Genomic DNA, 11,465 nt, shown 5'->3' with positions numbered 1-11,465 from the left:
ACCACTGATTTCAAGAATACTTTACACGGAATGATAACTTTTGTACTGCAATTAGATAACTTTAATTAGAGTGGGTCTCTGAAGGCACGAGTTCTGTTGATAAAAATAAATCTCTCGGTTCGAAAAAAAAAAAACAAAAAAAAAACTACTTTTTATAAAAAGTTTCAAGCTAACTTGAGAATTCTTGTAATTTACTGATTCGAAACTACTGTAGACGAAATTTTTACTATTTCTGTTAGATAATAGCTTTGCCGCGCGGTTTCGTCCGCGTTTCGTAGATTGCACGATATATGCATCCTGTATTTTAAACATATATCGTGAAGTTATAAAGGCCTAATCCCTCCTCCTAAACGGAATATGAAGAACTTTGATTGATGAAGATTTTTTTTTATATATACGTATACACGTATATTTTCTATATACGATACGTCTAAAAGAATATGCACTATTCAAAAAGCAAAGTGAGTTTCTACACATAATATTAAACCAAACGATATCAAATCAATTGTACAATCACCACTGGATCGGAATGTAAGATTCTACTTTTATTAATTGGCAGTTATTATTATTTTATCACCAATTAACAAATACAATTAAATGAACAGATCCTGCATGAAATTGTGACTTCACGCAATAAACATATATAATTTAAAAAAACAAACGATTAAAGATCGTTTGAGACTAGTCCATAGAAAACCGTAAGCGATGGTCATCCTATGGTACAAAAAAAATAAACTCCTACGCAACATCTGCCCCGCACGTGGGTCGATTTTGGGACAATACGCCATGGGAACCGTGCGGGCATTCAATGGGTAATTGAATATGGGGGCTCGGGGTATTGGTGATGTTTGAACAAGATTCGCGCGGACAGACAAACGCTCTACATCTATAACAAAATAATAAATGTACAAGTAACTCTCCTGTTACCTCATAGCTACTAAAAAGATTGTAATTAAATTTGTCAAAGCCGATCATTATGAATTTTTTCATACATGCAGTCAAGGGTACAGCAAGGAACATAGGGTAACATACACACGCCAGCGTAGATGAGCGGAAATTAGTAGACATACAAATTACTAGTTCAAAATATATATTACAAGTTTTTTTTTTAATCTCTTCATTTACCTTAAACTACAAACATCAGAAATGTTGCTACCTACTCGTATTTTATTGTTATCGAAAAATTGTATTGCAAGACTAACTACGAGAATTATTGGTTTATGGGCATGCCCTTTTGGGCATGATATTTCCCTATTTTTACAATTAATTGTATTTAATGCGTATTATATAACTTTTTAACCGAATTTTCTCACTGAATTTCAGACATTGTCCTAAACTTATGAATATAATAATTAATTCTTGAACGGCAATTTGGACTCACAAGCCTTATTATAAATTAAATTCTCAATAAGCGATATAATTAAATGTTCAATAATTATCAAATTTTCTAAAGTTACTGTATTTTCCACAAAAACTTTGACAATGTTTTAAATACAGATATTTCAAATGGCAAATTGAATATTTGTCTTCACGCCTCAACGCTTCAATCGATCGCCGTGAAATTGGCACGCTTGTTAGAGGGACACAGAAAGAGTGCAATAAATGTCCAAAATGTATTATAGTCAAGACAACGTCAAAACGATAAACTAGAACTACGTGAAGTGCTTCATTCACTCTGGTTTAGGTGAATTCATTGAGATTTTGCGTTAATTTGTTGAAATATGATGATATATATTATAGCCGTGCAAAGCCAGGGTTTAGCTAATACTAACAAAACACTAAATTATATTCTACAGTTCATTAACACTAAACAGAACAGTCACGGTTCATCGCATAAGACCGAATTAAAATTCAGAACGAATGATCTGATTGAATGGTTTCTGCGTCCAAAAATTGGATGACTTTAATTCTCTATAACTTTAAACATATGATAGAATTCCATAAATTCAAAAAAAGAATCCCTAACATCGCTGACACGATTTTGGACGTGCGAGTCGTTCGTTCGCGTTCTAACTTTGAAATTAAACATTCGAACTATTCCGCTTGGCAGGCTTGCGAAAAATGTCAAAATTAAAATGGCGTTCAATATGGCGGTCGCATAAAACAAAGTTATTTATTTATTAGTCAGCCACGACGCATTTAAATTGAATAATGATTTAAGCTCACTTCTAACTTTTACCACACTTCTAAAGATATATTGTAACATAAATTAGTGTTATTTGTATGTTTATCATTATAAATATTCCATGAACTAAGACTAATCGTTTCCTACTTTACGTCTTTTAAATTAATCAAGTCAATTAAAACAATGACGTTAGTGTCATAATTTGTACGAAATAAAAGATTTTTTACTTTTAAATTTTTACTCTGTGCCGCCAACCAGCATTACTCAGTATTGGTTTGAAGGGTAAGTGACCTAGTGTTACCACAGGAGGGACATACATATCATAACTTAGTTCTCGTGATTGGCACATTGGCGATGTAAGAGATGGTTAATATTTGAAAGTGCCTGTTAGATGCCACGCCCATTTTAAAAACTATAAAGCAAACTGTGCCGGTGAAGCGTGCCCAAGTCCAATCACACATCTGTACCTCGACAGCACAAAGTCCATGACAGAATTCATACAACAATAAATAAAATTGATTGGTTGAAATTTGAATCGTTTGAAACAATGAGGTCATGCAGCAGCTACGCAGCGCTACAATTAACACTAGGAATACGTTAACAAGTTTGACAGTCACAAAGTTTCCTTTTTATTTTCTTGGAATAGGCAAAGGTATTATTTTATAAAGTCTTGGCCGCAATGTCAGAAGACAAACATATTAAATGCAGATTGAAGATACATAGGCATTAGGGGCTAAACAGTCCGGAAATACAGACGCCGTATAAATTTCAAAACTGTGTAAATTAGCTGTGCACATTATTTAGAGTTTGCAAAGCGCTTGGTTCTGATGATAGGGAGGGCCAACAAAGTGAATGATATCCTACAGTATGCCTTATACTGTTGGTATTACATCATACAAACTATAACTGCCTATTTTTTAATTTTCAGAGTAGGACGAAAGTGCGATCACATTTTCCTAAACATGCTTCTGTTCAAAAATAACAGTAAATTTTATTATATTATTATTATTAATTGTTTACCAATTATTTAAATAATGTAAAACCGAAACAATATTTTTAAATAACTTTTTAAATCTTATAATATTGATCTATGGTTAGTCATCATTTTATTCGTAAAGTATGTGCTAACTTTTTTTTTATGCTTGTAACATTATCATTAATCCTATGTACAAAACTTCAGATATTTATTATCCCTGTCCAGTATGTCGGGTTATGCACTAATAGTGTAATAGTACTTTATTAGTATTGCTTTACATAAAGATAGTATTTAATGGATAGGAGTGGCTTTAGGGTGTGGAAAACATGTCAGTCATGTTTAATGTGAAAAAATCGTTATCATTTATAAAACGATGTTTTTACACATCGCCGTTAACACCAAATATTATTAACCCAGTTTTAATAAAACTTTAATGTCATTTTTAAGTGATTTCCGTAAAAACACGCGTCTATTATTAAAATATTTTTGTGGTATAAACGAAAATTACTGTACATATTTTGATAGTCCTTTCTCTTTGTGAGTGAGATGCTAAATAATATTAGTTATTTAGGCTAAGCAATGATTCCTGAATGAAATGAACATTAGATTTAATAAATGACAAGAACTTAGTTTTTAAAATTAACAAAATTTATATGACAATGTTTTTTTATACAAATATTACTATCATATATCATCAATTTAATTACGAACAAAATGATATTGTAAAAAAACAATTTAGTGGACATTAAAATGTTTTTAAATAAAAAAGATAACTCACCATTTTATTCAATATAAAACACGAGATAAAAATCCGCCATTATGAAACAAAACGCAATACTATTAACCGCCAAAATCTTGACACTAATAAGATAAAAGTAATCATATTTACAACGTTTCAACACCGAAATTTAACAGAAATATTATAATAAACTTTTATAATGTTAAACAAATATTGTTTACTGTAAATATTTATTCAAATCATAATATTATATGAAACGAGTATCACTGAAATCGCGCTGTTTCAAACTGACATGGCATGATTTGAACGAAAAGAGTGAATGATGACAGAAATAGATGAAGGGAGGAATTTAGTTTCGTGATACTAAAGCGCTTGTAGCGCTCGAAAATTTTTAATATATTCTCCTCATATTTTTTTTTTTTTTTAGAATAATTGATAAGTATATTGTTAATCACGCTATTTCATTATTTTAAATTATTTATTTTCGTATGATCCTATTATTTTTATTGAAAATAAATTATGCCTGTTACATGTATTTTTATTAAATATTTTTATAATAATAATAATTCTGCTATAAATGTACAATTGTTAAGCGGTTTAAGCGCTCTACGATTGATAGTCACTAGGCGCGTATACAACCAACCAATGGCGTTCTTTTTCCAGAAGCTTGTAATAGAGCGGTCAGTGGTTCTGAAACCATTATGTAATTAAAAGCATAGCAATTCTATTCAGTAGTATCATATAGTGACTTTTAGTTCAAACTATTTTTATTGTAAACAGTATGGTATTTTGGCAAATATTTAATAAACAACTAGATTAATTTTGAGTTCATGTATATAGTCCGAATAAACGTTTTATCACTAATACCAGTAATTTGTATAAGGAACACTTCAAACACGGACTTATTAATTTAATCTAAATGCGCCAAATATATGTTAAGTGTATAGGTAAAATTTATGCACTAATATTCAAGTAAATAGAATTTTCGTATAAATATTAAATTTTTATTTCATAATCATCAACTGCGTTGACAGTCTTGTTTGTGAAATAAATTTAACATTTCGCGAGACACATCTTTTGATGTGCTATAACAAATATTTAGGTTAACATTCCTTAATGTAAAATATTTCGTTTATCCAAGACATCCATCTGTCAACAGAGTTATTACAATCACCAAAGTAAAAATGTTATTTTATAATTTCATAAATGTTACCATTCTGAAATTAAATGTAAATTAAAATGAAGTATTGTAGATATAAAAACAGATTTGTTAATTATTCGAAGAAGTAAATGCATCTTAGATCAATTTTATTTTTATATAGTATAGAAAAAATAATATTATTTTAAGTGTTGCGATCCATTTTTTCAGGCTCAAAAGATAAAAAAGATTCCTCCTTAGTAACCATTGTAACCACTGACAGGGGAAGACACTTAAATGTTTCTGAAACATGACAAAGTTTTTATTCAATGGGGCATTTAGAAGTTTAAGAGACAATTTTTCAGTCTTTTGATCCATTTTTAAATGTTAGAATTCCGTTTTTTATATCACTTTACACAGCGATAATACTTCGTTTTTGGAATTTTGAGCGAATCTCATGCTTGGTATGAGTATGTTTTCATTAAGAATTATTTCTTTTGAAATGATTAATAAAGATAAATAAAAAGAAATAAATCAAAAGTTACGACTGCTTACAGTCAAGAGTATTTCATTGTTTAATATTTCAGATTTCGAAACTAATTAACTTAAAGTTGTGCAGCGTTGTTACAGTTTCCTTTAATTAACCACCCGTAAACAAACTAAAAAAATTTAGTCTACTCGAAACCGAGCCGTAATATCAAACGTCAAATTAATAATCACTCAAAACTCCACCGTACCCAGCGCACCGTGAACCACGTAAACGGCTTGAAAACGTAATTTTTTTTTTCAGTTTCAGCATTGTGACTTGGAAATTTCAACGTGAAGTAATGCAAATACTGTGTTGGCAGGCAAAAGCGACTATAATTACGCTCTTGGGTGGAATCATGGCGCGTGGTCTAAAATTATAGTTTTAGCGGAAATGTACTACCCCTAAAACCACTCAAGCTTAACAATGTTGCTTTTTATATAACAATCTTTATTTGTATAGCTCAAACTTCAAGTATACTTTGGCTAAGATAGAATACTCTGCATCAATCATTTAAATAAAGTAAAATATTGCATGTGCATTATGTTCTAAAGATAAAACTTGGCTTTTTATATATTAAATAAAATAAAAAAACAATTTAGTTTCCATATTCGTTATTATTAAAATTTTATAAGGAAGATATATGTATCGATTTTAAAACCGTTAAAATAATATTTCCTATAACACATTTACTCTGCTTTTTATATTTGTGGGAAATGGTAGCGATTGTAGATATCGCCGTGAAATGAACATTACACCACACACTGCGACCCAGATCTCATCACAATGAGTATGATCTTTTAATGCGTCACTTTGTTTCAGGCGGTGTTTTGTAACTCATAAGGCGTAATGTACCCTTATGGATATGCATTTGTACTCCAAGGGAAATAAAACTATTTTTAGTGCCTTTTAAGACTCATTTGTTAATAGACGAACCTTAAACTTTATGAATTTCTGACTGTGATAAGTGAGATGAAGAAAATTATGCTGCATTAATGGTCATTTCACATAATTTCAACTCAAATTATAGAATTTTATAGCAATAAATATGCAACAATTTTTTTTTTTTAATTGTTGGAACATTAACAATTTACATTTAAACGCATTCGAATGAATGTAATTTTTTAAGGCAATAATTCATACGCTTATTTTTAATAATGAAATTAACAAATAGTAATTTTTCTTTGGGTGAGTTATATATCATAAAATCTTAATTTAAAAGGATCTTTTATATTAATAAAGTGAATTGTTTCTCTTCTGTTTTCAAATTTCATTTTGCATACTTAATAGTAGATTAAAGAACTAATCGCCTCAATATAACAAAATGGGAATCATGAATCAACGATAAACTGAAAAATAACCTTTTTAATAATACCATGATTTACTCTATCTTAAAAACTAATTATATCATGAATGTCTGTAATATACCTTATATTACAGACATTCATGATATAATTAGTTTTGTTAAAAATATAAACGCTCACGAAACCTTCTGATAATAATGTTATGTGTATTTGAGAAACTTATTCTTTCACATATAAGTTGACTTTTCTATTGATAATGTAGCTTTAAATGAGGCATAATATAGATATCTTAAGGTGTTGTATATACACCTTATATTGGATAGGCTTAATAATAAGCACAAGCATGATGCAATATTGGTTAAAATGATTGAAAATATTTCACTCAAGCCGACAGGCCTAAGACAATAATAATTGCATAGCTCAGACGAAAATATGTCTAGTCTCTCGTGTGTAGTCACCCTAAGGTAAAGCTGGGATATTTTCCCTCTAATGAAATTCTCATAGGTACGTACCTACTGTGTGACGTAAGCCAATGAATTTGGAGGTACACAATATTACATAGTTCGGGGACGTGTGCCCTTTGTGTTGCTTTGATTCAACTATAATGAAAATGGTAGATTGAATAATTAGACTATGCTACATGTTTTTGCGGATTTTAGTGATAGTGTCTAAAATTAAACAAGAACGGCCAAGCAATTACATCAGGTATTTTACGTACGCATGTAACGTAGTACACATACATAATAAGATTATTATTTACATTGCTAAAATTATCCTTATGTATCTCATATCTGTTTCAATTTATATGTATGCTACTTGACATTTGAAGCTACAGATTTTTATAAAACTAAGTATCTTTTACGTTCTTATGGGCAACATGTATTAATTTAAAAATTATTATAAACTGAGGAACTACTACTATAACCAATGATAAGTATAAGTATAAAAAGGCCCTAGTTGAAAATCAAATTATTTTCAATTCGTGTATAGAAAAAAAATTGCTTCGGACCTTTTGCCTTAATAAAACAAAATCTTAATGCTGAAACCGCTTTTAATAAAGAGGGGTTTAACTGTTATTAGGGTTGATAGCAGCGGAGTAATGGCCGGACGGACAGACCGACACGTGTAACGGCGCTGATAAGTGAAGGAATAAAAATGTGTTTTATGCTAACTGTTTAACACTGATATATATGTTAATATTGTCTTTCTGATGTAAATAATAAATTATTTTATAAAACTTGATGTAACTAATTTTTATAATATATTTCTACCCTTACTTTTTTTTTTAATAAAATAAATAACATATTCAGTATTGATGTATATAATTGTGAGGATTATTTGTGGCGGACACTTTTATGAATACGGCTAGTTAAGAAAGATTAGGGGATGAAGCAAACGACGAAAATGTCTTTGAGTCATTATAAGACATTCATATTTGATTTATGTTAAAAAAAAGCATAAGTTTGAGAAACGCTGACGGTCCTTGAAATGTAGTTTAACATATTGCAATGTGATTTAATTTTTGTTCGACGCTATTTTTATGATAGATTTTTTGTCAGGAAGTGCACTAAATAATCAATTATATTAATATATAATTGATTATGTGTATAAATTTTATTAAATACTTTGCTTCGAAATTATTTATGTACGTATATTATAATAAAACATTATATAAGTTCTATTTTTAAAATCAAATATGTTCTGACATTTATCAATTTGTTTTTTTTTTGGGTTTAATTTATTTTAAAACTAGGTAAGTACTTATACTTTAAGAATATTTTTGGTGTAAACAATTGATTAGTTATGTAATGTTTAAAAAAAAACTTACCGCGTCATCTGTGTAGTTTGGAGTATATATTTAATCTGTAACAAAGACAATAATAATTATAATAAGTCTTTAAAATGTTATTTTACATTCATCATCTACCGCCCACCATTTCAGATTTACAGTTACGTCACTAAATTTGCGTCAGATCTACGATAACTTAAAATGCTGTTTAGTACCTAAGTAATTAATAACGGATTATAGAAGATCTGAACATATTGACAGACGTCCTAATTTTCTATATCGGGAACTAGATCTCGCCCTCCGACTTGTGCGTGCGTAGTTAATATCTGCCATATTATTATTAACAAATATAAATGTCCAAAATGTTTCAAAATATTTGACGTACATACAGCGTTGCAATATATAATACCTATATTAGGTATATATAATGTCACTGGTTAATAAAAGACAAAATATTTTTTATCTAAAAATTGTTTCCGGATATTTCGTCTACAAAACTAAAGGGAATTAAAAAATAGATAATCGGATTATACTCCCCGGACAGACAGATTATGGGGATATTGTGAAGTGCGTTCCGCAAACGCATCGCTGGTTCCGTAGGTTTTAAACTTTATAAAAGATAGAAATCATTGATATGTGTGTAACGAAATATGTTTTGTTTTCAAAAACTCTAAAACTCATATTTTGGATTAAACTGTAAATCTTTATATCCTTCACATAGAAATATTTCAGCGACGAATGTGAACATTTTGAAATGTAAAAAAATTAAGTTATGTTTTTTGTTTACGAACAATTGTCTATCGTCCCGTATTGTCCAGAAATGTAAAGTTTTTAAGATTTAAAATATAAAAACAATATTTGAAATTTAAAAAAAAGTTTGTGAAATGTCTTTAAAATAATAAACTTTTAATAGTGCTTCAGTGGGTTGGTTTCTTTCTGTATAACACGGCCCAATTGAGACGAACGATGTTACTTTTTAACGAATGGTAATAATGGTTCAATTTTAATCACAATTACATTATAATTCAGAATATTATCAAGTGGTTTTCTCTTTTGTTCCGCGAATCCCTAAAAAGAATACTCCAGTTAATTGGCATCATTGAGAACCGAGACAATTTTTAATTAACTCTCAAACAATTATGACGAAAAATAAAATTTCTCTATAACGAATTAATACTTGCTTTTGCATACGAATCCACATTGATTTATGTGACAAATTGTTTTTTTTTTTTGTTTGATTATTTAATAGAGCACCAATCTTTTTCATACAGCCAAGTTGAGAATTAATAGATGACATTTATTAAACTAGGATTGTATTGTCACCAGTAATAAATAAATGTTTATAATTTGGATCTGCCCTGTCGGCACAACTAAAAGCCATTAAACTAAGAATCGAATTGAATAATTTGGATCCAAGATTTGACAGGTAAAATAAAATAATTGCTTGTAAATTACTGACTTTAAAACAAAAACCTTTGCTTCGGTATTTATTAAATTAAAAAAATATCGGTTATTAATTTCAAGTATGGAACGAAGTTAGGAAACTTTCAGAGGTTTTGAAAGGGTTATAATTCAAAACGTCAATTAATAGTTCGAGGAGTTCGGAAACCGCCATTTTGTGATTTTTACGTAATGAAAACTTTCTCAATAACATCTTTTAAGATTATTATGAATTGAAATCGGGGCTTATGATTTAATTGGAGGTTTTATTGTTGTGACATTCTCGTTGTTTTTTTATTTTGAGATCAATGTTGTATATTTTTATTGCTGTTATGGTTTTAAGCAAATTGTAAATCAATTTACAAAAATAAGAATCTGTTTCCTAGCATGTTTGCACGTTTGTATAATATTAAAAAAAACAATAGTTTACATAGTTAATGTATATAAATGTACCTGTGTACTATTCTTGTATACATATTATTTAAACAGATGATTTTTTTAAAAAATATTATTTTAATATTATTTATATAAATAATATTTATTGCCATATATAAATTGATCAATGTAATGTTTTAATACTATTCAATGTATTCAATGATAGATATTGTAATATAATTTCGCAAACCTTCCCAACGGGGGCGTAGCTCAGATGGTAGAGCGCTCGCTTAGCATGCGAGAGGTACCGGGATCGATACCCGGCGCCTCCAAATGAATTCCAATTTTGAAAATAATTGTAATACTTTTTCTTATTTAATAATAATATATCATAGTTTTCACACATGAGGCGCTAGTAGATATATTTGTTGAAAATTATTATGCATTTCATATTGGAAGCATTCAGTCGGTAATAATATAGAAAACCGCAATCTTACTTGTTTTGTGTGTCTGTTCACTTCAAAACGCATTGAAGCGTTCGAGCAGAAAAAGCGATAATCCTAAGAGGTATATTTAAAATTTGTTCTGCTATTCACCGATAGATGTCGCCACGAGATACATTCATAGAATTCTAGATAAGATATATTTTTACTTATGTATAATAAGTTTGTTTTTAAAAAAAATAATATTATTTTGTAAATGTTGTACTTTATATTTTTGTATATGTTAGATTTATTATTCTATGTCAGTAAAGATATACAGAACCTAACTGATGTTTTTATATTGTATTACATATTATGTTTAATTTTAACGTAGAAATTAAAGTTCGCTCAGTCAGATAAGTGTCTACTACTAATATTAGGTTATGCAATCGAATATTTTTTAATCAAAAAGTATAAAAGGTACAAAAAATCGTTCAAAAAGTACAAAAAAATAAACAAACATTAATAGCAATTTGGACATTTTTTTTATAATTTTTAAATTAAACAAATACAATTTTTCATTCCAAATATGATTTCAAAGCTTTCACGGTAGATTAAGTACGCCCGCTAG

General features: G+C 29.0%; 1 non-coding gene across 1 annotated transcript; it reads left to right on the top strand.

Annotated features, from left to right (window-relative positions):
• Positions 1-10,671: 10,671 nt before the first annotated feature.
• Positions 10,672-10,744, top strand: Trnaa-agc (transfer RNA alanine (anticodon AGC)). Its single transcript has one exon. It is a non-coding gene; the product is annotated as a tRNA-Ala (tRNA).
• Positions 10,745-11,465: the final 721 nt, after the last annotated feature.

Source organism: Vanessa tameamea, chromosome 28, assembly GCF_037043105.1.
Source record: "Vanessa tameamea isolate UH-Manoa-2023 chromosome 28, ilVanTame1 primary haplotype, whole genome shotgun sequence".
Classification (NCBI taxonomy): domain Eukaryota; kingdom Metazoa; phylum Arthropoda; class Insecta; order Lepidoptera; family Nymphalidae; genus Vanessa; species Vanessa tameamea.
The sequence above is the reverse complement of the archived record's forward strand: the minus strand, read 5'-3'. Positions and strand labels throughout refer to the sequence as shown.